At 39.6% G+C, this 16,107-nt stretch overlaps 1 long non-coding RNA gene across 1 annotated transcript; it reads left to right on the top strand.

Moving 5' to 3' along the window:
* Nucleotides 1–5,838: 5,838 nt before the first annotated feature.
* LOC137589585 (uncharacterized) lies at nucleotides 5,839–8,512 on the top strand. Its single transcript, XR_011034225.1, has 3 exons — nucleotides 5,839–5,976; nucleotides 7,919–8,281; nucleotides 8,355–8,512. It is a non-coding gene; the product is annotated as an uncharacterized lncRNA (long non-coding RNA).
* Nucleotides 8,513–16,107: the final 7,595 nt, after the last annotated feature.

Raw genomic sequence — 16,107 nt, 5'->3', positions numbered from 1 at the left:
AGTATTGTTTAGCATCTGTGTGACATGGAAACATACACACAGCTGCTCCACCTGCCCAATAGAACGTCCCCACTAACAAAATATGTATTGTTATTACTGTCATATTTATTTGTCTTCAAACCCTCGTTTCAGGACCTGCAATATTATGTTTGAATGACTTATTATACTCCAAGAACTGATCAAGTAATAGAAAAAGCCATAAAAATGAATTTTGTCTGCAACGTCTCAAATAGAGAACTTCTGTTTTCATCCTAAACTGAATCAAATAATTTCACAAATTATAACAAATTATGAAACTAATTTGTTAAACGTGTTAAAGTCTATCTTTTAAAGGCCTAAAGGCAAACGAACATACATATACTGTACATAGACATTCATTTATAATCTAAAAAAGCATTGTGGGTAATTTGCAGTTTATTAAATAAACTTGAAAGCAGAAAGAATATAAGCTGCAGACAATATTTGGATTGCCATTTGCCAATGAAAGTGTCTTGTAATACCGGCAACTCACCCAGTTTTTGCCTCTCACGAAATCCCATGACCCTTAAGTCTGAGCAAGACTAACAATAACCAACACGCTTTGAAAAGCCCTGTGAGGTCACAGACAGTGCATACAGACATGCACTATGTCACGCCCATCAGACATGTTTATTGGACGGTGAAGTAGGACTGTTCACCTTGGAGAGTCTAGAATATTTTGTGGTCCAGCCTTCAGAGCAGCAGCAGCAGCTGGATGTTTGGAGTTTTCAAGCATCCACAAGAGGCCTCTTCATTTTTCTTATATACCTGTAAGACAGGAGACGTAACATACATAGAAATCATTACAGTGCGGAACATGATGTGATTTATTATTGAAATGTAATTGAGGCTACTACCCTGCTACATACAGGTGAAGGAAAATCAAATAATTGTCTTATTCCCAACAACAACACAAACAAATCATACTTCATTAAATTACTATTAACAATGTAAAAATGATGTTTTTTGGAGATGATCAAACACTGGTAACTTTTTGGGTTTTATTGACACTAAACCGCTGACAGTGATCCCAGAATCAAGAAGCAAGAATCGGAAGTGGAATCTGACTTGTAATGAGAATCAATAAAATCCCAACAATGCCCAACCTTTAATTAGACAGTATTTCTTCTGGGACACATCAATATCTAACGTATATTGAGGTAATCTATCTGCTAATAAAAACTGTTGTCAGCAGCACAAGGTAGATTAGCAAAAGGGATAAACCAGCAATTGTAAAAGGTCCTATAATAAACCCAAGGCGGATTAGAACAGAGATCTAATTAGTTTAATGACACACTGGATACACAAGCAAAGCAACACAATAACAACACAATAGACTCCAGATTTCTATTGTGATTTAATGATTCAGTGCTTGTGATCTTCAATTAGGGTGCCGCTAGCGTCGTCGGTCCTCACTGTGGGGGACACAAAGGACGAACGTCTAAAAATAAATGCAGCATTGTCTCTACACGTATGGTGCTCATGCATCCTGGCGCTGTCCCAGGGAACTGATGAATTTCAACAACTGTCAGATGTAAATTTGTTAAAAAAAATTTTTTTTTCTTTTTAAATGTCATCTGTTTCTTGAGGCAAAGGAACACAGAAAGAAAATCTGTGAAGGGGGGCGTTCGTACAGCCTGAAGGACACATGATCTGTGTGTCAGTCGTGTGTGTGTGTCATGAACCAGCCGGAGCACGAATACATTAAACAGGTTTAACCATATATTGAAGCATACATACATTTTAACCATATATTGAAGCGTGTTGTCTCATTGTCCCGCCTCTGGCTTTCCTTTGTTCCCCTTATCTTTTCTTGTCAGGTGATGATTTTTGTCTCCAGGCTGTCACCATGGTAACCTACATTCTCAGCTCACCCTCTTCCTGTTCACCTGTTCCCCTTCTCAAGCAGATTCACCTGAGGCCCCTGTTCTCGCACCCACTCCCCACCGAGCGTCTGCAGTAAGGTTAGACTGATATATATCCTGATTCTATTATCTTTTATTTTATTCATTTTTAGTTTATTCTATTATCTTTTGCCTTACTTGATCACGTCCACATTGAGACGTGTTTGAAAGACACTTGTCTCGCTTTCAGCCTGAACGTACTTACATTATTATCAAGATGTAGATAAAGCTTTGTTTATTTATCGTCTCATGAGACCATGAAGTAAAGGCAACTTATGTATTTAACAGAAAAGAACAATATTAGTGTATGTAATTAGAAGTGATGCAGTTCTTTTATCGCTCCCCCTTGGAGGTGGATGAATTCAAACCTCTTCTAAGGTCGTGTTCATCCTTTCAAAACCAGAAACGTGTCGACTAATGTTGGTGAAATTAGTTTCCTGCTGGTCTTCCCAGGAGAAGAAAGAGCCACGACTGTTGAGAGAAACAACCAACAGAGAAGTCGTTAGTTGTCGAACCAGTCCTGGCTTGTTTTCCATTTTCAAAGTTAATTTTTCCTGAGTTCGTCACTCTCCATCTGCATTGTTTTAAAGTATTGTTTGCCTCCTGGGGGGGGTGGGGGGACAGAAAACATTGTCTCCAACGTTTCTCATACATGATACACTTAATTAAATTCTCCCAAACAGCCTGAGGAGTAAAGGAACGTCCACACTCACGCTGCAAAATTAGTTTTTTCTTTTTTTTTTTTAGATTTTCGTACCACTGTTAACAGATTCTTATCCGTGCGGTATCCTCCACTTAGACACACATGCAAGGATGTAGTTTATCAAGCAGAGATGTAATCAGGTTCTTTCATACTGTTTGAGAAATGAGAAATCCTTTTCATTTTTGCAAATTTTTTTAATTTATTTACAAATGAGTCACGACCCACAGCAGTGCAATAGTGACGTGTTTCATTCTAAACAAACAAAGCTAACCTAGTGGAATTTGTGTCACTATTGTGACAAAACAACAGTAGAAAAAACAAAAAAACAAAAAGTCGTGGTCAAAAATGTAATCACTTTAATGGTGATGATTAATAATTGATCATTTATTAATATCAAGTTCTTTCAATGATCTGGGAATCCTGACCATCAGTGATTTTTTCCTGCATGAAGTTTTCATCTTAACATGACTTCTAGCCTGACAGCGTTTCCGGAGGACAAACATAGAAGTCGGAATCATGGTTTTTCAGTGACATTGTGTGTGCTACTTATGCATATGAAAAAATACAAATAAAATATCATTCCAAAATGTTTAATGACGTGATTCTATTTCATCTGGTCATGTTGTGCTCTATGAATTGCTGTAATCTCGTTTTTATTCCAGCAGCCCAGTCTCACAATGAAAAACCTGGTCTGTTTTAAGGGCAACTTTGGTGACATTTGATTCATTTTATCTATTACTTCTTCAAAGCCTTTCGGTTACATGAAACATGTGGACCGTACAGCATGACCTCGGCAGTTTTAAACATGAGGTTACTCTGTTAATGCAAACCGTTCTGGAACACACTTTTCTTTGGATGTTTCTGCAGCTGTCATTCAGAGTGCTACAGCTGAGTATCGCTGCCTCGTCCTTTTTCCCAGACAATTCGCTTGCTTGTACTTTTCCATGCTAGTTTCTATGGCAACAAAAGGGAAGAAGAGGCTGGGGACTGACAGAGGACTTTCAATCAGACAGCACAGGGGTGGTTGGGACCCTCACTAGTGTTGAAACTACCCACAGAACAGAGAGGAAGGCAAAACGGAGGGACGAAAGCTGAGGATGGATGGAAAGAAAGATTCAGGATGATTCTTAGCTGTCTGGTGACTGATTTTATTCATCTATCTATATGGTTGGTCTTTAAGGTCTTACTCCTCAGAGAAAAGCAACCAGTGCGCCCAAAGTCATAGTTTGCTCCCTGGGAAGAATGGATTCTCCTCCTGGTGGAAGAATTCACCTCCTCAGATCGTCATTGATCTGTAGTTTAACAGTTTCCTCACACGTTGAGCATTTTCAATTTTCACTTGCAAGCATTAAAGGGTTTAGATATCAGACTTTTCTACACAAGACTCCATCGTCTCCAGCTTAGACAATTTGTTTAAAAATGTTTACTTTAGTCAATGCAAAAGCTTTTTGTCATGGGTTTACAGCCGGCATCCAGTGGTATTCTGGATGGTGAGGGTGACCTTCTTCACAGCAGACGAGAGAAACAAATTGTATTAAATGGGTTTTAGTTCCATTCCACTCCCAGACAAACATCCAGCGAACCATCATGTACGATATCAGCCTGGAACAAGCTCAACTAAATGTCAGCACTTTTTTAATTGCTATGACATTCCAGAAGGTATGCAGTTATGCAGAACATCATTTCAATCTTTACACAATGAATACAGGTAGTGCTCAACTTAAAAACATTTGACTTACAAACATTCAGAGATATGAACAAATGTGACACCATATCTGGCTATTGTCCTGCAGTTCCACTTTTTGCCACAACCCCTGCAGGGGCAGCACTGCTGCGTCCACACAGCTCGTCTCCCCCTGTTGTTGTCGTTTTTTGTCTCTGTGAGCATCTCAGAGGCTTTGTACCTTATATATTATCCTGTTCATCATGGATTAAAAAGCAATTACATACGTACAGTATGTACTGAATCCGATTATATGCTTTGATTCTTATTTATTCTACAGTAAAATGATATTATATGCTATTAGTGGTTTTCCAATGTTTTTAATAGTCCAGTACTTTTGCGGACACACATCAAATAAAATGATGTAAACTTGATTTTTAATTTTCTGTGAATTTTTTTTAAACCAACACATAATCAAGAATGACTTAAGTCGAAACGACCTGTACCTGTATCATATTTTGTAATGTGTTGTTATTATGACCTGTTATTCTTTCTGGTAAGTCTTAGGGAATAGTACTTTTTTATTTAGCGTAGTAATTTAATAAATATTTAAATAATTTAATGAATTTAATAAATAATGACTTACGAACAATTCAGTTTATGAACAATCATTCAGAACCAACTGTTTTTGTATATTGAGGATCAGCTCTACCAGTGACGTGGTTAATATCTGCTTTAAGAGCTAGACAGAGTGTTGTATTTGCCGTTGATTTAGCAGCATTAACATTAAAAACTGGTTGAAGTCATTACAAGTGTACCACTCATTTTAAAAAAGGGAAGGTTATTTTCTGATCTAAAGTCCGAAGCAGATCTTTAAGCTCTGACGGTTGTCTTATTTTATTAATTAAATCTTGAGCAGGATTAGGACCCAAATGCAGGACACCAGTAGACAGAAGTCTTCTTTCACAGTTTATTCCGAACAAACAAAAATTAAGGTAACACAAGAAAATTCACTAAATCCAATAAACTACAGGCATGAACAGAAATACAAAAACTTATAAAGCCTCAGGCTAATCACCCCGATCAGGTAGAGGTGTGGCTGTTGGACTCGTAGAACTGACTTTAGTGCCTCACTACCATGAACCTCACAGCCTTGTCACTGACCTCTACCCCTTTAGCCTCAATGGGTGATAATCAGACTAACTTCAGCTTTCAATAATGTGCTGTGCATAAACACTTTAGGCCTGGACTTTCGTAGATACTAGAGAACCTACCCTACTCCCCCTTCCTTTCATTGTGTAACCCACAACAAGGTCAATGAAATTATGCCTAAAACACTGTTGACTAAATCCATTTAGATTACAGTCCCATCAGAGCGTGGGCGTGCGTTGGCTCAGTGAGTCAACCTTTATTGTTGACTTGTGCAACGCTGCATACCAACAAACCCAGACTCTAGAAACCACTGACTTCAGACCCTTTACATATCAGGCGTTCAACATGGGTGCTTTTCATTAGGCGTGGCCTTTCTAGGACGCTGCCATTGGATGTACTGGTTGACTGCTTGAATTGGTTGTGTTCATCATTTCGTGTTCTGGTGCTTTCCCTGAAACGAGACACTGACACAGGCTCCCGGTCGTGTAGCTTGCTGCTGGGAGTTGGGGACGGGTGATTGACTGAGAGGTGACAGGGTAAGAATTGAGTATGTGGTATTGTGTGTCACCAGGGACACACACACACACAAACACACACACACACACACACACACACACACACACACACACACACACACACACACACACACACACACACACACACACACACACACACACACACACACACACACACACACTTCCGGGCTCGTGTCAGACTCTGAGGGGGCTTTAGAAGAACAGGAAGTGAAGGCAGCATGTGACGACCACTGGCCAGCAGCCAGCTGTCACAGAACACTTTAGAATTACATCCAACGGAGCCGACACACACACACACACACTCACACACACACACACACACACACACACACAAACACACACACACACACACACACACACACACACACACACACACACACACACACACACACAAACACATGTGTTCTTGTGTCGGCACACACAAAGAAGAAAGGAAGTGGGGGCTGGTCAGACCAATTTCCTCTCTTGCTGAGTGGGCTAATTGGGAAGTAAAGTCATTAATCTACTCTGCAGCTCAGTTTACAGCCTCTATAGAGCCGTGTGTGTGTGTGTGTGTGTTCAAACGTTTTGTATTTCCACTACAGCTGTCTCTGTCCATCATAACCAAGCAGGCGTTTGTTTTGGCTGCTGGCGGAGGAGCTCGCAGTGTTTGACAGGTAGATTGGGGGGAGGATGGGGAAGGAAGAGGAGAGAGGAAAAAGGCAGATCTGAGAAAGGCGTTAACAGTCGGAGAATATAACCCCGAGGCATTGGAAAAACAAGCAACAGCGCTGCAAGCTGTCTAGAATACAAGTAGATACGTGGTAGATAAGAGCTAACAGCCTGGGGCCGTTGCCAGAACTTAGTTCTGACTGGACAACAGCAGAGATCTGTTTTAAAAGCTCTCTTCGGGGATCCGATTGAAGATCCATCGCTCAGTTACCGTTATCTGAGCAGCGGTCAGCCGAGGCCTCACTCCGATTCATCCGTCTTCTCGAAGGAAAAGGGGGAGAGGGTGGAGGGAGGTGGACGCTAATGAAGAAGCAGCTTGTCTCCACGTCGCTCTTCGCTTCTGTCAAATGTGATCAGAATCAGGCAGCGGGTGTTAAGAGAGACGGGAGGAGGATCCACAAAAATAATAATCATATTTCTAGCCTTTGCATTATACAGCTGACTCCATTTACACTTGATTGTTCCATACACAGAATGCCTCCATAAAAAACATAAAACAAACTAGAATTGGGAGTGCAAACAGCGAAATACTGTTAAATATTTATTGATATAAAATAGAATCACTGGCCAGGAAAATAATCTAATTTGATGGTAGAAATATTATAAATGCTGTGAAGTGGCTTATAGTGTGTGACAATCACAACTACGGTATCTCGTGACAATTAAAGCTGCAGAAATATATCTTATGGACTTGTAGGTTCTGTCTCTAATCGTTATATATATAATAAAATGACAGAAATCCCTCCCATAATTCTTACATTTCAGGGCTTCAGCTTCATTTTTGGACTTTTTCACAAGCAGCCCCTTGGTTAACTGGTTTTGTTTTTGGCTTCTGAACACAAACTACCACCACCTGATGGTGCGTGGAGTTCTTTCCTCTCATGCATGTGCAGACCTTAAATGCTCGGTTCTAGAGTTCTATTCTGTTGTAGTCTTTGCAACGTGTTAAGGTGAAAATCTTTGGTTTTCTCTTGCTTCTAGTTTAGTGATTCCTAGGAACCAGGAATGATAGGAACTGTTAAAAATTGTCTCCATTAACTTGAATTAAAAAAGGGCCCACACTGTACAGGTGAATAAACTGAACCATCGCTGATTTCCAGGGACAGATTTGTTTTCTCTGCATTTGATTTATGTGCTGATGGAAACGGAGGAGGAACTGAGACTGCATCTAGAAGGAACAGCTTCTTGTTTCATGTGTGTCTCTGAAACCAGCAGCGGTGTGTGTTTACAGCTACCGTCAGCTGGACTCGTAAAACACGGAGACAGCAGGCGTCCACGGAGCCAACGCCGCACCACCACCGAATGCAGCGTTGTGCCAGACCAGTCCAGAAGCGTGTGTGTGTTCTGCATGTGAGGGTTAAACCACATTCAACACCTACAGAAAAAATACACACAATCTCACAGAAGATGTGGGAGTCATTTGTGTTATCAGCGCTGATGTCATCACATAATAGCCAAACCCCACCCAAAAAATGGAGAAGTATGGCGGACAGACACATGGACAGGGTGAGCGGTGTGCGGCGAGGATGAAGGCTCCATCTGAATCACCAGATCCGTCATCTGACACTCCTTTGATCGCTCAGGATGTAAAGTGGTGTGTAGTTACTTTATCACCCTCATTAGGTTCTTATCAGACCACAGCAGCCATAAATCCACCGTTTTTACAGAATTACAGGGAAGGTGATGACTTATGAGGATGTGGTCGCTGCTTTACATGTGCTGAATTCCCCTGGAGGGACCTTCCTGTGATTGGTGAGCGTCCGGATGACAGTTTGGCCTCCATGAAGGACAGGAGATCTGGGGAAGTTGGATTTCCCGTTCAGGGTCAGAGGACAACTTGAGAATACGGGGGTGGGGTGGGTGACGGGGACAGATGGCAGTGGACGATCATATGTGACATGTGTGAGGTAAACACACACTCGCTGTACATATCCACACCGAAGCTCCATCTGTATGACAACACTTAAAGCAGTGATAGATTTAGAAAAGATGGGTATTTATTATATTTATTGATTTGACATGAGATGAATGTCTACTTTTGAAAGTATTAAGTTGATTTTACTCAAACAACAAAAAAGTCAGAAAGAATTGCTACAACATGTGCAGGTTAAGAATATAATTCATTTTGAAATGACAAACAGGGAAGAAATTTGCAGATTTTTTTTATATTCTCGTCATATTTTATGAGGAAAAAAAACCCTGTATAAATCTTACATTTCATCGTAAAAAATGTTTGAGAATATCTTTTCAAAATTATTTCACCTTTGACGTTTCAGATGACCCCCCCCCCCTTCCCCCTTTTCTCATTTCAGAGTTCACTGATGTCACATCCCATCTCTCTTTACTCCACATGGTCGTCTTTTATCATCTGCCAGCCTTCAGCTTTACTGTCCATTTTGGGGGGGGAGGTTGTGCTGAAAGAACTTGAATCCTGTCCTCTGAGCAGAGAAACAATCTCAGTCATTGTGTTTACCAGCAGAAACACATCAGTGTAACAGCTGCTGTTCTCAGTTTTCAGCTTTTAAATGCTTATAGTCTATTTCTTGTTTTCAACCAGTTTTCAACGCTGGGATCAGAATTGAACTGAGCCAGGATCACAATCATAAGAAGCAAACGTTACTTCATCTGCATCTAAGTGTATTCTGAAGGTGCATTGTGTATTTTCATTTGAAATGACTTAAAGTTAAACCTAATTGTGTGTGTTCAGAGGTTAGCAGATTTCTGCTGGTGCTAAACTCCAAATAAAATGCATCAGACAAAGGCAGAAAATAATGCACATGATCCTGCTGTGACATTCAGTTCTTTTTATTTAACAGTTTTGAGGTTCTTGACTTGAAAAACAAAACAAAAAACAGTTGGAAATCCTGTCGTAAAAGTTTCAATGAAATGAAGAAGAAACTGTTTCATAACCATTATATTTATCTTACCTCAAATCCAAGTGTCAGATTTTGAGTTTAAAATTCAAGACGACGTTCTGTCCTTCAGAATAAACTTAAATTTTAACAGTTTATCCTCTGTTTACCTAAATTTTGTCAAGATTGTATCATCAGGATGAGTGAAAAGGGATGTTGTGGTAATGGATGGAATAATTAAAATCACCGTCGCAGAAGTCATTGCGTTCCACCCATGAACTGTATCAATGTCCTCCCCAGAGATCATGTTGGACCTTTGGTGGTGGTCCTGCATTATTAGTAATCATTATCTTATTATGAATCTATCCATATTTCTTAATCATAGTCATCATAATTATTGTTATCAGTATTAGCCACTTGTGCTGGTCATACATAGTTAATACTGATCCCTTTATTTGCAGTATTTGATCCCATAAAAATAATATAATATGAATAAAACAAATGTGATTTAAACTTTTTTTTTTTCGTGTCTGAAATCATCTGTTTCCATCTAACAGAATGATTGTTTTTATTACTTTTAATACTGTTCAGATACGTTCTATCTGTGACACTCAGCACACATTCTGATTCCAGAAAGATCAGGCATCATTTCTCAGGATGATGAGTTTTGAATTCTGTCATCATGGTATTGGTATCAAGGCTCAGTGTACTGCTCAGTCACTGCTGGCATCCAGTTCATCTCACACTGGTTCATTAAGCCTCACCTTCAAACCAGTGGGCTGTGGTGCTGGCAGTCTGCCTCTGTTACAGCATCCTAACGTTATTTTGTGGTAGGATGGCAAAATCGGCAGCTGTCATCTAAAAAGCAAAGTCTGTGTGCAAATAAACCTGTAAATCAAATTTTCAAGGAGCCATAAATGATTTAGAATTTCACGTTTTAAAAGTTTAGAATTAGGTTAGGATTAATTAGCTCACATGTTTTCTTCACATTGGTCATTTTTCAGAGCTTCTGTGGCCTCTGTAGTTCAGTGGTGATATAAATAGTGACAGAATTCTCACACATCTGCTCCTTAGATGCAAGAAAGCCACAAAACTCAAATTATTTTACGGTAAACCAAAAGGAAATCGGGCTGTACTCTTTCCCGTCTGTTGTTGTGGCTTCCTGTTGTTGTGCAGAGGATGTCGGTGGTGCAGGAGGTCCTTCTTTGAATCCATGTTCACACATCTAACAGAACATCTGTGACACAGACCGGCTCTGAACCTGGCCTCGGCAATCGGAGCTCAGATCCCTCTTTGGCTCGTTCACACCTACCTGTATACTCGGAGCTGTTCACGCAATACGGATGTAAGTACCAGATCTGGACGGGGCTCACAGAACCTGCATCAAGTCCTTAACATCCCAGGAAAGAACAACTAAACTGGCTGGGATGATTCACCATCAATGATGTCATGCTACTCCCCGCATGTTTCACAGACAGCGTTTTGGCAGACCACCTTGAATATTTGCTGCATTACTTTATGTCGTAAAACTGGTTGTTTTGGGTCACATGTTTGAGTTCAATTCAGTACAGAAGTTGAATGGATTCACAGATGGATGGAGAACGATAGGCCAGGAAAGGCTTTAGAATAGCTTTACCCGGAAAGCAACACCTAACATAACCTGAGTTTGTTCATCTTACTAATAATTCAAATCAGCATGCAGTCAGAGCCAATATAACACATCTCAGTATGCTAATGCAGTGGTCCCCAAACTCCGGGTTGTGCACCGGTACCGGTCCGTGGGTCAACTGGTACCAGGTTGCACAAAAAGACAAGAGAACTGGCATTATTTCTGTTTTATTTATTATAAGATCCTGAATTATATTTTCTTTTGTAAAATTACAATATTCTCTCCTTCTAGTCTGTCTATGAGTTACTCGACACTTGTCAAGATGCTTCCCACGGTCACATTGGTATGATAATAAAGTTGATACACACTGGAATCACATTTATTATTATATTTAGAAAAAAAACTTTTTCATGCTGGTCCATGAAAATATTGCCTGACATTAAACCGGTCCATGGAGCAAAGACGTTTGAGGGCCATTGTGCAAAGGGGCAGGGCCGGAGGTCGGGGTTTGTTACCATAGTAACAGACTCTCTGAAGCAAACCTGGTCGGGAGCAGGTTTTACTCAACAAACCCAGGGTTTCCTCTGACTCCGCCCCCTTTTCACCGCCGCTCACATTGTTTCATTTTCACATCGCTCCTTGATCACGTCCGACCTTCTGGCCCCTTCACAGAAAATGTAAAGTGAATTACGAATGGGTGTTTGTTGGTTTGGTGAGTCTGACGCTTTATAGTGCTAACACTGGGTTAAACATTAGCATTTCTCTACTTTTACTGCAGAGGTTTTATTTGAGTCGACCAAAATTCTAAAACAGCATGCAGATTATTATTTTTTGACCATCTGAACTTCTCCACATTGCAATAACATAAAGCAAAGGATAATGAGTACATTATAAGCTTCTAGAACATGTTGTGCCACTGGGATTAGCTCGGCCACCTTTGGTTATTGTACCATTCCCTCTAAAACCCAAAGAGCAGGAAGGAGGAAGAGCAGCGGCACCATCACCGCTAATGTGTGTATGCAGACTGAGGGCAGAACATGGCTGCTGAGGTAATTAACATTTCCCGAGCATAAACGGATGGAGCCCAAGGCTAATGATCTACAGAGACTCCAACAGAACTGTAACGGAGATCAAATACTCACACAGAGCTGAGAAGACCGAAGTGAAACTGAGAGGAAGAACCAACGTTTACACTGAACATCGTCCAGTTAATGTTTAGTAGCATGAAAAAAAAATTATTATTTCATGGAAAGATGTTGAAGTGTTAAGATGGTCTTCAATTTTCATGTTTCTTGATGAAGGAAAATTTGTTGTAAAAAAAGTTGTAATATTCAGATGAGCTCGTCATTTATAAGAAGCTCATTTCTCATGTCTTTTAACAGTTTAATTGAGGTTTTATAAGTTATTACCTGAGCCAGAAAAGTGATGTTTTTGTGTTTGGTTTGCAGGATTACTCAAAAATTTCAGAGCTGTTTTTGATGAAATGTAATGTGGACGTACATAATGGGAGCAATCTATTAAATTTAGTTGGTGATCTGGTTTTGAAGAGTTACCACTGAAACTTAGCAGCCTCTGGCTTCACATTTACGTACTTAGATGAAAATAACACAATGACATAAGATCGAAAGCACATCAGAATCTGTCCCGTGTTAGAAGTTGTATTCTGAACCTGGTGATCCAAAGCTACTTGTCCAGATCCGAAAGGAAATCACTTGTGAAAAACTGTTTATTTTTAATCACTATCAAGCTAAATGACACCGGTGTGGGATGGGTTTTAAGGTGTTCATGGTCATATGAGAGTCGAATGTTCAACCTGCTTCTAGGATCCATGAGATAAACAGTGAACAACCTGGTGGAAGGTTTTTTTACTTCTATGTCATTATGTATGATCATCACTGGAAGCGAGCCTGAGATTTGCTGTCATTGCCATGCATATGATACTAAATATTGTGCAGCTTGTTTCCCTCTGGGTTCATGCACACTGAACTATTAATGGATGCTTCACCAAAAACCAAAATCTGTCTGATCCTTCGGCTGGTTAGTGAGCCTGGCTCACAGCAGCTCCAGAACACAAGTGTGTTTCTCCAGTTCTGTCCTATAATTCCTGATGTCGAGGTCTCACTTCCTCATCTGTGACATTCTGTGATAAATTATTTAGCGGAGCTCAGTTTATCTCAAGGTGACCTTGCATCCACCTCACATTTTCCACTCTTATCACTCTGACAGCTTAGGGGATTGTTTTTTCACTCTCCAAGCTGGCAGCAAAAGAGATCTAACCGTTTTTCTTCTAGTATTGTTTGGAACATTCCACAAGTTGAAAGAGAATTTATAGATGTTGCTTGGTAGGAATATTCCAACTTCATGCTCATCCCAAAGTCTAACTGTGGTTACTAATGAAATATAAGTTGTTTTTACTTAATTAAAACTAAATTATTCAATTAGAGTTCCACATTTAAATAAATTATTTAGATATATTGTATGTTGCTCTTTGAAATAAATTCCAAATAAATTCAACAAAAAAAAATCAACTATAATCAAAAACCATGTTTCTTGTTTTTGGTGGATGGATGGATGAATGGATGGTAGGACTTTTGAAATAACATATTTCCAATTTTAGCATAAATGTCTTGGTGCTGCTTCCTAGCTATTGGTGAGTTTAGTTAACTAGTTAGTTAACTAGTTATACATACAGATATAGAACCTTAAATCATCTGTACTCTCCTGGGATCTCTGCATCTCTCGAAAGATCCCAATCTCGCATTGTTGAATATATTGGAGTATTCGCATTGTAGTTGTTTTATTTGGCTGATTGGTGTGTATAGTATGTGTAGTGCGATGATTATGTTGTGTTTTCAGGATGGATGCATATGTTTTTAAATTGATCCAGATGTCGAATTTATTATTCCATTAGAATAATCGAGTGTTCCCAATGCACTCAGGATGTGACTCTTTAAATTAAGCTATTTGGACATTCATTTCATTTTCTGTGGAGAGGAGCAGATGAGAAGATGGTGCCTTGATGCACGCACAAATTTATTACCCCCATTTTATTGGATAAAGGCCTTAAAATATTTTTTATTTGGGTCTGCATGCGTGGACCAATCAGCAGTCTCTCTTTGGGAGGTCCCAGCAGCTGGAACCCCGATAGCACTGAGTAGATGAGGTGGATGTTGTATATAGATAATAAAACATTATTCATGAATAAATACATCATATGTACATTTTATTAGGAACTTTTCAATAAGGGCAGGTTTAGATTAACGCTTTTGCTATTTGTGTTGTTTCACTGTCACTTCGTTCAATGCAAACAAACAAACAAACAAACAAACAAACAAACAAACAACAACTGTGACTCCTGATTTGGTTTATTTGTTTTCAGTTCTTGTACTTTTCTGGTTTCCTGTTTCTTCCACATTCATGATTCATTACACCTTGTTTCGTTACCCTGATTGTTTCGTTTGGTCTTCAGCCAATCCGTGTTTAGTCCTCCCCCATTGCTCACGCCTACTTAGTTAGTTGTTCATTGGTTCTTCCTGAACCTAATTTAGCTTGTTACTTCCTGGTCTGTGTATTTAACCACCTTTAATGCAGTGCAGGCTTGTCGCTGTCTAGTTCAGTATTCATTTGTGCAGAGAGCTGTGTATGCCTTTTGGTATTGTGGCTTCCTTTTCCTGATTAAAGCCTTCTGATTTTTTAACACTTTGACCCTCGCGACTGTTTCCTTTGGAAACCGTAACAACAACATTGTAGAGAAAGGACCGTCACAGTGCATCTGTGTACTTTTGTGCATGCATTTGGACACACTATTTTGTTACAACTACCAAATGAACAAAAAATGTACAACATCCATTCACCAATTTTCTTAACCTCTTTCCTCCGCTGTCACAGGGAGCTGGAGCCTATCCCAGCTGGCTTAGGCGCGACGCCAGTGCACCGCAGAGCCACACAGACACAAACAAACACGCACCCACACACTCACACCAACGGTCAATTTGGAACCGGCCAATTAACCTGAAGCATATGTTTTAAAATTTTTTTTAAATTTTTTAAGTATCGCTTTTTCATTATTAAGATAAACAAGCAAGACTGCCAGCTTTCGACATCTTCCTCTGAGAAGACACGCACCCAGAAAAAATTGCCACCACCTGAGACAAATGATCACCTCTCAGCATCCAATCACTAAATAAATGTCGTGTATTGCATTCTAATCATTAAAATGTACAAATTTGGAGCAGGTGTTTAATTTACGCATGCGGTGAGATTCTCCCTTAGTGATTGATCATTTTCCAGTTCCAAACATACACCGACTCCCCAGAGGGAGTAGCAGTCATATTAATGGCTGACTTGGTTGCATGGTGAATTGAACATTCCTTTGGGAAAATACCATTCCTGCTGTGTTGTTCCCTGAAGAAATGAGAAGGTAACCTGATTGCTGCACAACCTGGAAATCAAACATCCTCCTTCAACACAGAACTTCCTGTCCACACCTTTCCTCATATGCGTGAGCTTTTTAATTCACCTCACCTAAACAATAGAAAGAAGGAGACTATTATTGCATTCCTTTAATTTTTATAATGGCACATCATAAATTTTTATATTAAACACAGAAAATGAAGTTTGGAGACCTCACCCTGGCCTTTATTCTAAATGTATTTATTCATATAGTTTTTGCACTTTTAATGATTGAGGCATTAAGTGAAATTAAAATAATTATCAGAGCAGCTCTGTCCGATTCAAGACTGAGTCAACTCTAACCATTTGGAAGCAGGATAACTAGCATCAAGATTAATGGTTGGTTAGTCTCAGGTTAAATGTTTAATGTTGACATGAACAGATATTTTACATTTTCAACCAATTCTGGATACACAATTCTCATTCTGTCAACACATCTGCCAGCAGGGCTGTCTCCTATCAGAGGCTTGAGCTTAGATACAGTATACTGTATATATGTAGAGTAAA

This window comes from Antennarius striatus, chromosome 22 (genome assembly GCF_040054535.1).
Source record: "Antennarius striatus isolate MH-2024 chromosome 22, ASM4005453v1, whole genome shotgun sequence".
NCBI classification, from domain to species: domain Eukaryota; kingdom Metazoa; phylum Chordata; class Actinopteri; order Lophiiformes; family Antennariidae; genus Antennarius; species Antennarius striatus.
This window is presented reverse-complemented; position numbering and strand designations above follow the sequence as displayed.